Below are 10,630 nucleotides of genomic sequence, written 5' to 3'. Positions count from 1 at the left end.
TTTGAGGGAGGTGTTGTTGGTGGTAAATAAAATCACCAAACAAATTGCTCACGTGTATACATCAACTGATACTATAATAATATGTCCTATTTTTTTTTTAATGTCATTGAATGCCTCCCTGTCCCTACCACCATGAGATCTGATAATGAAGCATTGTGGCAATATTAGAAGGCATAAATTGCCATCCTGATATGGGCATTCAGTAGTATAACTCTTAAGTACATGGAATTTTTAATGCCTTTTAAAAGATACTTGTTATATTATAATCACCTTTCAAAATGCAGCTAGTTTGTGAAACTTAAAATGGTGGAGGCAAAACAAAGTTGAAAAGAGAAGGTTGAGTGATTCTGTGAGTTGCATGCATAATAGTAGTCTCTGTTCTTCCCCAGAGCTCACCATCAATGATTAAAAATGACCTCTCAGAGTCTTGGCTTGAATCATCTACTTGTAATAGGAGGTTTGTGAGTAAAAGAATAGCTGTCCATCTGCTAGGAAAATGAAAGGAAATAAATCAGACATTCATTTCATGTGGAAGACCTATAATCTGGAGTGGCTTTTTAAAAAATTATTTTTTACCTTTGTTTAAACTAGACAAAGACAGAGCTTATTCCTAGTCATAGAGGGGAAAAAATGTTAGTTTCTTAAAATGAACCAACCTCAGTGAGACCTTTGAGTAACTGGTGGCCTGGCTCTTTTTTTAAATTTGACATAATAATCTGTACATAATTCATGTATATGACTTTGAGTTTGGATATAAGTATAAACCTGTGAAACCATCACCACAATCTATGCCATAAACTATCCATCAACTCCAGAGGTGACTTCTTGTTCTTTATTTATTATTCTGCTTTTTTTGGTGATAAGAACACTTAACATAAGATCTACCCTCTTAGCAAAATTCTAAGTACACAATAAAGTATTGTTCACTATAGGTACTACGTTGTGCAGTAGGTCTTTAGTTCTTATCATCTGTTTAACTGAGTCTTATACCCTGGCTCATTTTAAAGATTAATATTTTATTTTGTTTTTATTATACCAGTAATGCATGTTTATTTTGCACAATTAAAAAATCAGACAAGCAGAATGATTAAAAAATCACCATAAGCTCATCAACAATGTTAATCAATGTTAACATTTTGGTTGTATAGATGGGGGTGTGTGTGTACATATATGGATATGTATGTATATGTAACAAAAATTGTATCATACTGTATGTTTTTAATAACCTGATTCATTCACTCAATGTTATATTATAAATATCTTCCCTTGTCAATAAATATATGTCTATAATATCACTTTTAAAGTGTACAGTATAACTATATATAATTTTAAACTATATTGTCAGGCTTTTAGGTTGTTTCCAATTTTCTAGTATTGTCTAAAAATGGATTTATGCATATTTATACCTTATTTTAGAGTAAACTGCTCTATCAGTCAGGATAGGCTAGGTTATATTGTGATAACAAACACCTAGAAATCTCTGTAGCTTCACACAGTAGTTATTTATTTCTTGTTTTTACTACAACTACATTACAGATTGACAAGAGTGTTCTTATCATTAAGTAAATACCCAAACTTACCGAGGCTTCATCATTTTCTGATACTGCCCTTTCAACATGTGCTTTCACAAACACCTAGGTAGAGAGCGCAGATATAGAAAATAGCTTACTGGCTCTTAAATGCTTTTGCTTACAAGTGAATCAAGATGCTCACATTTCACTGGCCAGCACTAGTTCTATGCCACATTTAACCTCAAAAAGGTAGAGAGGGTAAGTGCTCCCATTTGCCCAAAAGTAGGGGAAAACCAGATATTGTCTCCCACAAAAGCTAAATGCTGAACTAAATGCTGAAATGGCTATGCACATTTAGTAAATGTTTGTGTTACCTATTTTAAAATTATTCTCCAGGATGATTATAAGATTTTATGTTCAAGTTATTAGTGATTAAAGAAATTTCCTTATACTCTCCCTCTTTAATCCAGTAATATAATTCAAAAATATTTTTGATAATTTTATGAGCCAAAATGGCGTCTATATTTTTGTTTAATTGGTATTTATTTGATTATTAAGAGGATAACCATTTTGATATATTTATATGGCCTGGTTCATTTGATAACTTTAAGGAAGATTATAAAAACACTGAGTATGATGCAGCAATGTTGTTATATCTGGAGTGATTGCAGTAATGGAATGTATCTTAAAAGATATAAATTGCAAAGGGTAGGAGTTTCTTCTTTCTTTCTACTGCATAGTATTCCATTGTGTAAATGTACCAGGTTTTTGATCCACTCATCCATTGATGTGCACTTAGGCTGTTTCCAGCACTTGGCTATTGTAAATAGCGTTGGTACTGTGGGAGGTGGGTGGGGGAGTGGGGAATGGGAGAGCAACAGGGGAAAAATTGAGACAACTGTAATTGAACAACAATAAAAAAATTTAAAAAATATATAAATTGCAATGAATATGGTGCTCTGTTGGCAGCATTTCCTTGTTTGTAAAATTCAGGAAGAAATTGAGTCCATGAATACAATTAAAATATGAATAAATGTAGCTTTCTCAAAGGAGGTGTGGTAAATCTTAAAGAACAAAAATTCACTGAGTAAATTTGAAGATTTATTTGGCTTTATTGAGCAATTCATGAATTGGACAACATCCCACCTATAAGCACCTGTTACTTCTTATTTTTAACAATTCCCCCCTTTACATCAAACTCAGCCTAACAGAGATGTGATCAAAATTTTAGGCATTAGTGTCACTCTTAGCTACCACTATGTACTTCTCATAACTCTTGATCCTTGTGGTATCTGTGGGTTATGATGTTTTGTTTAATCCCTGTGAAATTTATACCTCATGGTTCTAAGTTCATTATTATTTTTTAAGTATACTTTATTGATTATGTTGTTACAGTAGTCCCAGTTTATTTTTCCATTTGCTCCCCTCTTCCCAGTACCCCTCTTCCCTCCAGCAATCCCACCCCCCTTAGTTCATGTCCCTGGGTTGTGAATATAACTTATTTGGTTTCACACTTTCCTATATTATTATTAACTTCACCCTGTCTATTTTATACCAATCAATTATGCTTCTCAATTCCTGCACCAATTCCCCATTTCTCCCCCTTCCCTCTCCCAGCTGATAACTCTCCAAATGATCCCCATACCTATGATTCTGTTCCTATTCTGATTTGCTTAGTTGGATTTTGTTTTGTTTTGTTTTGTTTTTTAGATTCAGTTGTTAATAGTTGTGAGTTTGTTGTCACTTTAGTGTTCATAGTTTTGATCTTCTTTTTCTTAAATAGTCCCTTTAACAATTCATATAATAGTGGCTTGGTGATGATCAATGCTTTTAACTTTACCTTGTCTGAGAAGCACTTTATCTGCCCTTTCATTCTAAATGTTAGCTTTGCTGGATAGAGTAGTCTTGGTTGTAGATCCTTGCTTTTCATCTCATTTAATACTTCTTGCCAGTCCCTTCTTGCCTGAAAAGTTTCTTTTGAGAAATCAGTTGAGAGTCTTATAGGCACCCCTTTGTAGGTAACTCTGTTTTTTTCTTGCTGCTTTTAAGATTCTCTCTTTATCTTTCACCTTTGGCATTTTAATTATTATGTGTCTTGGTGTGGTCCTCTTTGGGTATAGCTTCTTTGGGACTGTCTGTGCTTCCTGAACTTGTATGTCTATTTCCTTCGTCAAATTTGGGGAGTTTTCCTTCATTATTTTTTCACATAAGCTTTCAATTTCTTGCTCTTCTTCTTCTCCTTCTCACCCCTATGACTTGGATATTGGTATGTTTAAAGTTGTCCCAGAGGATCCTAAGCCTCTCCTCATTTTTATCAATTCTTATTTCTTCATTCTGTAGCGGTTGACTGTTTCTTTCCTCCTTATGTTCCAAATCATTGATTTGAACCCCGGTTTCCTTCCCTTCACCATTGGTTTTGTGTGGATTTTCCTTCGTTTCATTTAGCATAGCCTTCACTTATTCCCTTGTGCATTTGCCCTACTCAAGCATATCTGTAAAATCTGTGAGCATCTTTATCACCAGTGTTTTCAACTATGCATCTGTTAGGTTGGCTATCTCCTTGTCGATTAGTTCTCCCACTGGAACCTTGATCCATTTCCTCTATTGGGTCATACCTCTCTGTCTCCTCATCTTATCAGGATCCTGTGTTTGTTTTCCTCTGTGTCTTAGGCAGAGCTGTCGCTCCTCTTACGTTGTTAGGGGAGGAGCGTTAGGAATTCATTAGTACAGGGCGACCTGTTTCTCCACATTGTGGTGCTGTGTGTGGAGGGGAGGGGTCTGGAAGGGAACAATGCCTCTTGCTCAACACTTGGCCCTTTTCCAGGCACTTCTCCCACTTCCATATGGGACTGATGCCTCTCTAGCTATTGCCTGGCTGTCGTTTCCAGAGTGGGTGGGTCTGTGGATGTTCTAGGACCGTGGAGGCCCTTTAAACAAGCAGACTCTGCTGAGAGACCAGCAGTTTCTTCTTCTGACTCAACCCCTGCTGGTTTGTACAGTCAGAAGCAATGAGGCTCTATTTTCCCTGACACTGGAACTGTGAGCTGTGTGGTCTGGTCTGGTGCTGGGAGTGCTCCCCAGGTGTCCCTCCTGACTTTTTAACACATATGACTGTGTTTTCCACTGGCCAGCCACTGCTGTAGCTGCTGCTGCCACCACACCACATCCTCTCCATGCTGCCTCCATCCCTCCTACCTGTCTAGATGAGTATTTCTTCTTTATATATTTGTTTGTTGGACTTCCATGTAGCTCAGTTTTCTGGAATTCCTGGTTGTCTCCAGTTTTGAGGTAGTTGTATTTCTTAGTTGTGGAGGGAGATGCAGTGTGTCTGTCTATGCCTCCATCTTGGCGATAAGTAAGTTCATTACCTTTAGGTCAATCATTCTTTTTACATTTTAAATGTTCTAGTGTTAGGGAGAACATTTGCCTAGCAGTCATCCACTGAAAATATGCATTTAAACCTTTTGGGAGGAAACAATATGTCAGGGAAATTAATATTATAAATATAAACAAGATACTTCCTTATGTTTGGCATGCATTTCAGAGTCATGGTCCCCAAGACTTAAACCAGTCAAAATAAAATAAGTTAAAGCAAGATCCTGCTGAAAGTCACGTTTTTAAGCCAAGTGGCTTGCTCAGTGATCTTTTGTAACTGAGCTGTAACTTCTCCAGAAGTGTTAATCCAGGTACATCAGGTGACGTTGGCCACAGGAATGTCTATTCATAATTTGAGTCATCTCAAATATACTATGGTGGATAAAGGAATGCAAAAACTAAAAAATGGGATTTGTCAGCATGCTTGGAAGAACCAAGTAGCTGTCTTGAGTTTCCCATACTCCATGGCTGTTTGTTTAATTTACAGCCATAGTTTACCCATCTTAATTTCTCTGATTCAGAAGAAGACTTTTGCCATGTTATGAGGATTTCAGAGTGGCAAAGGTCTGGTAACAAGGGGATCAGTATGTGTAGAAGCAGAATGAATTTCATCTACATGTGCCACAAAATGTGATTTTGTTATGCTGCCTTTGCATGAAAGTCAGCTAAGGCATTTCCCTGATACAGTGCTGGTCCTTTTAAGTGTGAGCCTCAATTTTGATGACAGAAATTTTAGAAGATAATGGAATAGCAGCAAGAAAGTTTCTTATTTGTTACCCATTGTTTTAGGTCTTCAGTGGAGGCGATAAGAAAATTTGGTATTTCTGTAGCACACAACATTCTAAGGTAATAACTAGAATTATGAGTGATGAAATTATTCCAAGATGTGTCAGACTTCTAGTAATTTTAGATTTTCTCTCACACTTAAAACATTTTCCTATACAGATTTAACAAAAAAGGGTTTAGTATTAGCTTTTTACTTGACAATGCTTCCCACATAATTTCACATGTCAAATAAGTCTAATTAGTTTCATGTCTCCCTTTTTACAAGGGTAGGGAACAGATTCCTTGACATTTTCCAGGCATCCTCTATAAAATTTCAGTTAGTTCACGGTCAAAAGATTTCATTTATAATTTGACTTTTTTAGAAGTCTGTCAAAAAATATCAAAGAGGTCTTTAAAACACTTGGTCAAATATGATAGTACACATGGGGCAAAAGTGGGTTTACAGTTGTTTTTATGGAAAGTAATACAAAAATTAATAAATAATACAAGAATAAACTCTGCGTTTCATGTATTCACAACTGTATACTACTTTTGTCCCACCCTATAGGTCACTGTGAATCAATGCTTAGTTTAACCAAAGTGACCATAAAAGGTGTTAAAGGCAAATATATAAGGTTATATAGTTGTGAACAAAACATAATCTTTCTTAATATTGAGAAGATTTTGTTTTTCAAATGACATGATAAAGAGAACACAGGAAATTATTTTTTTTTTAATTTTATTTTTTGGTTTTTGAATTACAGTTGTCCCATTTTTTTCCCCATTGCTCCCCACCATCCAGTCCACCCCTTCTCCCACAATCATATCCCTCCTCATTGTCCATGTCCATGAGTCATTTATAAATGTTCTTTGATTAAACCCTTCCCTTACTTATGCCCATTCTCTCCCCCCCCCAATGACTGTTCCTTGTTCTACTTAGTTCATTTGTTTGTGTTGTTCCTTAGTTTCCTGTATTAGGTGATATCATATGGTATTTTTCTTTCTTTGCCTGGCTTATTTCACTAAGCATAATTCTCTCTAGTTCGATCCATGTTGTCTCAAATGCAGGAGTTCCTTCTTTCTTTCTGCTGCATAGTATTCTATTGTGTAGATGTACCACTGTTTTTTGATCCACTCAACAGCATTTAGGCTGTTTCCAGCACTTAGCTATTGTAAACAGTGCTGCTATTAATATAGGGGTGCATAAGTTCTTTTGAATTAGGGTTTTAGAATTTTTCGTGTATAATCCTAGTAGTGAAATCACTAGTTCAAAAGGCAGTTCCATCTTTAGTTTTCTGAGGTAATTCCATACTATTTTCCATAATGGCTGCATGAGTCTGCATTCCCACCAAGAGTGCTATAGGGTTCCCGTTTCTCCACATCCTCGCCAGCACTTGTTGTTTGTTGATTTGTTGATGATGGCCATTATGACTGGTGTAAAGTGGTATCTCATTGTGGTTTTTATTTGCATCTCTGATGCCTAGTGATGTTGAGGACTTTTTCATGTGCCTATGGACCTTCTGTATGTCCTCTTCAGAAAAGTGTTTGTTCAGGTCCTTTGCCCATTTTTTAATTGGGTTGTCTGTTTTCTTGATGTTGAGTCATATAACCACTTTATATATTTTGGAGATCAGTCCCTTGTCTGAGATATCATCGGCAAATATGTTTTCTCATATGGTTGGTTTCCTTCTTATCTGGCTGATGTTTTCTTTTGCTGAGCAGAAACTCTTTAGTTTGATATAGTCCCATTTGTTTATTTTTTCCTTTATTTCTCTTGCCTTAGGAGACATATCTGTGAAAATAATGTTACATGGAATATCTGAAAATTTTCTGCCTATATTTTCCTCTAGGACTTTTATGGTGTCATGGCTTACAATGAAGTCATTGATCCATCTTTAGTTTATTCTCGTGTGTGGTGTAAGTTGGTGCTCCAGTTTCATTTTTTTGCACATCCCCGTCCAGATCTCTGAGCATCACTTGTTAAAGAGGCTCTTCTCACTCCATTTTATGTTCCTTCCTCCTTTACAAATATTAGTTGACCAGAGAGGCCTGGGTTTATTTCTGTACTGTATCCTTTTTGGTGATCTATATGTCTGTTTTTATGCCAGTACCAGACTGTTTTTATCACAGTAGCTTTGTAGTATTCTTTGATGTCTGGTATTGTGATTCCTCCTGCTGTGTTCTTCTGTCTCAAGACTGCTTTTGCAATTCAGGGTCTTTTTTGGTTCCATATGAATTTTTGGAGTATTTGTTCTAGGTCAGTGAAATATGTCATTGGTATTTTAATAGGGATTTCATTGAATCTGTAAATTTCTTTGGGTAGTATGGCCATTTTGATGATGTTGATTCTTCCCATCCAAGAACATGGTATTTGCTTCCATTTATTTGTATCTTCCTTAATTTATTTCTTCAATGTTACATAATTTTCAGAGTACCGTTCTTTTATCTCTTTGGCTAAGTTTACTCCTAGATACTTTCTTTTTCTTTTTTTTTTTATAGTTATTCCATTTATTTTTAAAATTATATTTAATAGCCATACATTGAATGCAAGTTTATGGATCAGAAAGAGATAACATTCTTTTTTATTTTAAGTGTTCGAGGCACTGGGCAAGTCTGGGGTGCGCGATTTGGTGGAGGGGACCTGGAGACCTGGTCACTGCTTCTTCCTTAATATAGTTCTGTGGGTTCAGACTCCTTGGGGGCCCGGGTGGGGGCTTTGGATGTTTTCTGTCTCGGGTGACGCTGGCTGTTTGCTGGAGACATCGGGTCCTGGAGCGCCGCCCTTGGGGCTCCCGCCTATGGAGGACTGGCAGCCCTCGAAACTCCTGGGAGCGCTCGGCCGGCCGCGGGCTGATGTGACCGCAGTCGAGTTCCTGCCTGGCTGCTGCTTCCCGGCGCCTCCCCAGTGTCCTTGCCAAGGGGGTGGACGCGAGTTCGCTACCGTCCCACGGAATGTAGGGCCCGTGCGGTGAGTACTTCCCAGGAACTGGCGCTGAGGGGCAGCCCCGACCTCCTCCCCGCTTCAAGTTTACCCTCGGTGGCCACTGACCTCTTCTGGGTGTCTACCCAAGTGGTGGCTTTTCTCCCGTTGGGGGCCGGGGGGCAACCACCTGTTCTTTTGGACCCACCCCAGGAGACTGCTACCTCCGACTTCACTCTCAGATTTTATTGATTATATTGTTACAATAGTTCCAATTTTTTCCCCTTTGCTCCCCTCCGCCCAGCACCCGCCTTCCCCAACAATCCCCTCCCCAAGTCCATGCCCATGGGTCGTACATACAAGCTCTCCTGCCTCACCCTTTCATATATTCTTCTTCTTTTTTTTAAAATAATTAATTAATTAGTTAAATATTTTAACAATAAAAAATAACAATCCCTCCCTCTCAGACTTAAGACACTTTACAATCTTATAAAGGACAATGGACGAAGGTCTCGAGCTCCTCTAGCTGCTTCAAGCTGGACATGGTCGTCGTCCTACCTACCCTTCCATCAAGAAATCCCTAATAAGAGTGGGGGTGTGGAGGGGAGGGTGGCCTTCCCACAAGGGGAAGGATCGTGCAGACTCCAGGTTGGTTGGCTGTCTCTGGACAACGGCATGCTTGGTTTAACAGGCTGGCGTCCTTGTTGTATTCTGGGGGCAACAGGGTTAAAGGACATCATTCAATCCGTAACCACTAGATGACAAAAGACAGGTATTAATTTTTCAATGTCCCACATTAGGGAAAAGAAGGGCTTCTTTGGAGGAAGGTATGCCAGGTACATCTCACCTGTCCAAAACCCTTTTGCCCATTATACTTAGTTTGGACTGAGGGAAATATTTTAGGTTTCCCCCCTCTCAGGCCTCTGGGCTCTTTCTGTGCAAGCCATTAGGAAAGAAAAGAGAAACCAGTTTTAAAGTGAAGCACACAGACCACCCCGTTCTTCACCAACCCAGCCACTTAGTTCAGCCAAACCATTGAGTCTCAGGAGGCAACAATGCAGACAGGATTAAGTGAGGCCTATACGTACAGACAATTACTCAGGTAATGAGATCGTAGGCTTATGCCCTTTGAAAACAGAAAACACATGTTAATTGATGTAACATAACCCACATACAAGTCTCTAAATCTGTAGGACTGTCTTATCGGAAAGACATCCAGTTGCAAGGCATTTGACATTCTTCTCGCCTGTAAATTAAACATCTTTGATAATGCCACAGACATAGTTTAACTTTCAAATGAAAACAAATTTTAAATGAAAAGAAACTTTAAAGACGGTTAGCTGCACTACTTTATATTCTACCACTGGGCATTGTGATCTTCCTTGAATCGTGATTTTTCTCCCTAAGATTACCCTCCTTATCATTAAAGGGACTGCATTAAGTTCATTTTTAATTTATCCTGTTCATTTGCATAAACACAACAAGAGCAGCAAATGATCACTTATGATCTTTAGTTCTGCTTTGCTGGAACTTACGCAAGGAACATTTAGGGTGACCTTCAGTCTGCCCTTCAGGGCACAGAAGCTTAGCCACATAACTAGCATTCAGCCTTGCCTGTAAACACCTGTTTTTTCCAGGTCCTCCTGGTTTTCCATTGTGCCTTAAGGTCCCTTCTAGCCATCTTTCAGGAAAACAACCTTCATTCCTTCCCTGGAAAGATTGCTATGGACCGCTCATCCATCCAAGGTACCAGGCCTTTTATCTCGTGGACTTTTATTACCTTTGAAAGTCAGTTCCAGTTGCTCAGGGCTTTTTGGTAACAACCAAAGCCCAAGCATGTCTCCTTTAGGCATGACATTCCAGTCAAAGTCTTAGTCAAAAAAATCGTTATTAACAACTGGTATTATTAGTTTTATGCAAAGAAACTTAGGTCATTACTTACTTCTTTAGAATGCCAAATTCTGGAGAGATCAGATAGGGAGAAAATATATACAGTGTGAAGGATAATTCTTGTCCTTCTAATATTCACTGAAGTTGCATTTCTATTCTTTATATTTCT

Source organism: Furipterus horrens, unplaced genomic scaffold, assembly GCF_987537825.1.
Source record: "Furipterus horrens unplaced genomic scaffold, mFurHor1.1.pri manual_scaffold_17, whole genome shotgun sequence".
Taxonomy (NCBI): Eukaryota; Metazoa; Chordata; class Mammalia; order Chiroptera; family Furipteridae; genus Furipterus; species Furipterus horrens.
The sequence above is the reverse complement of the archived record's forward strand: the minus strand, read 5'-3'. Positions refer to the sequence as shown.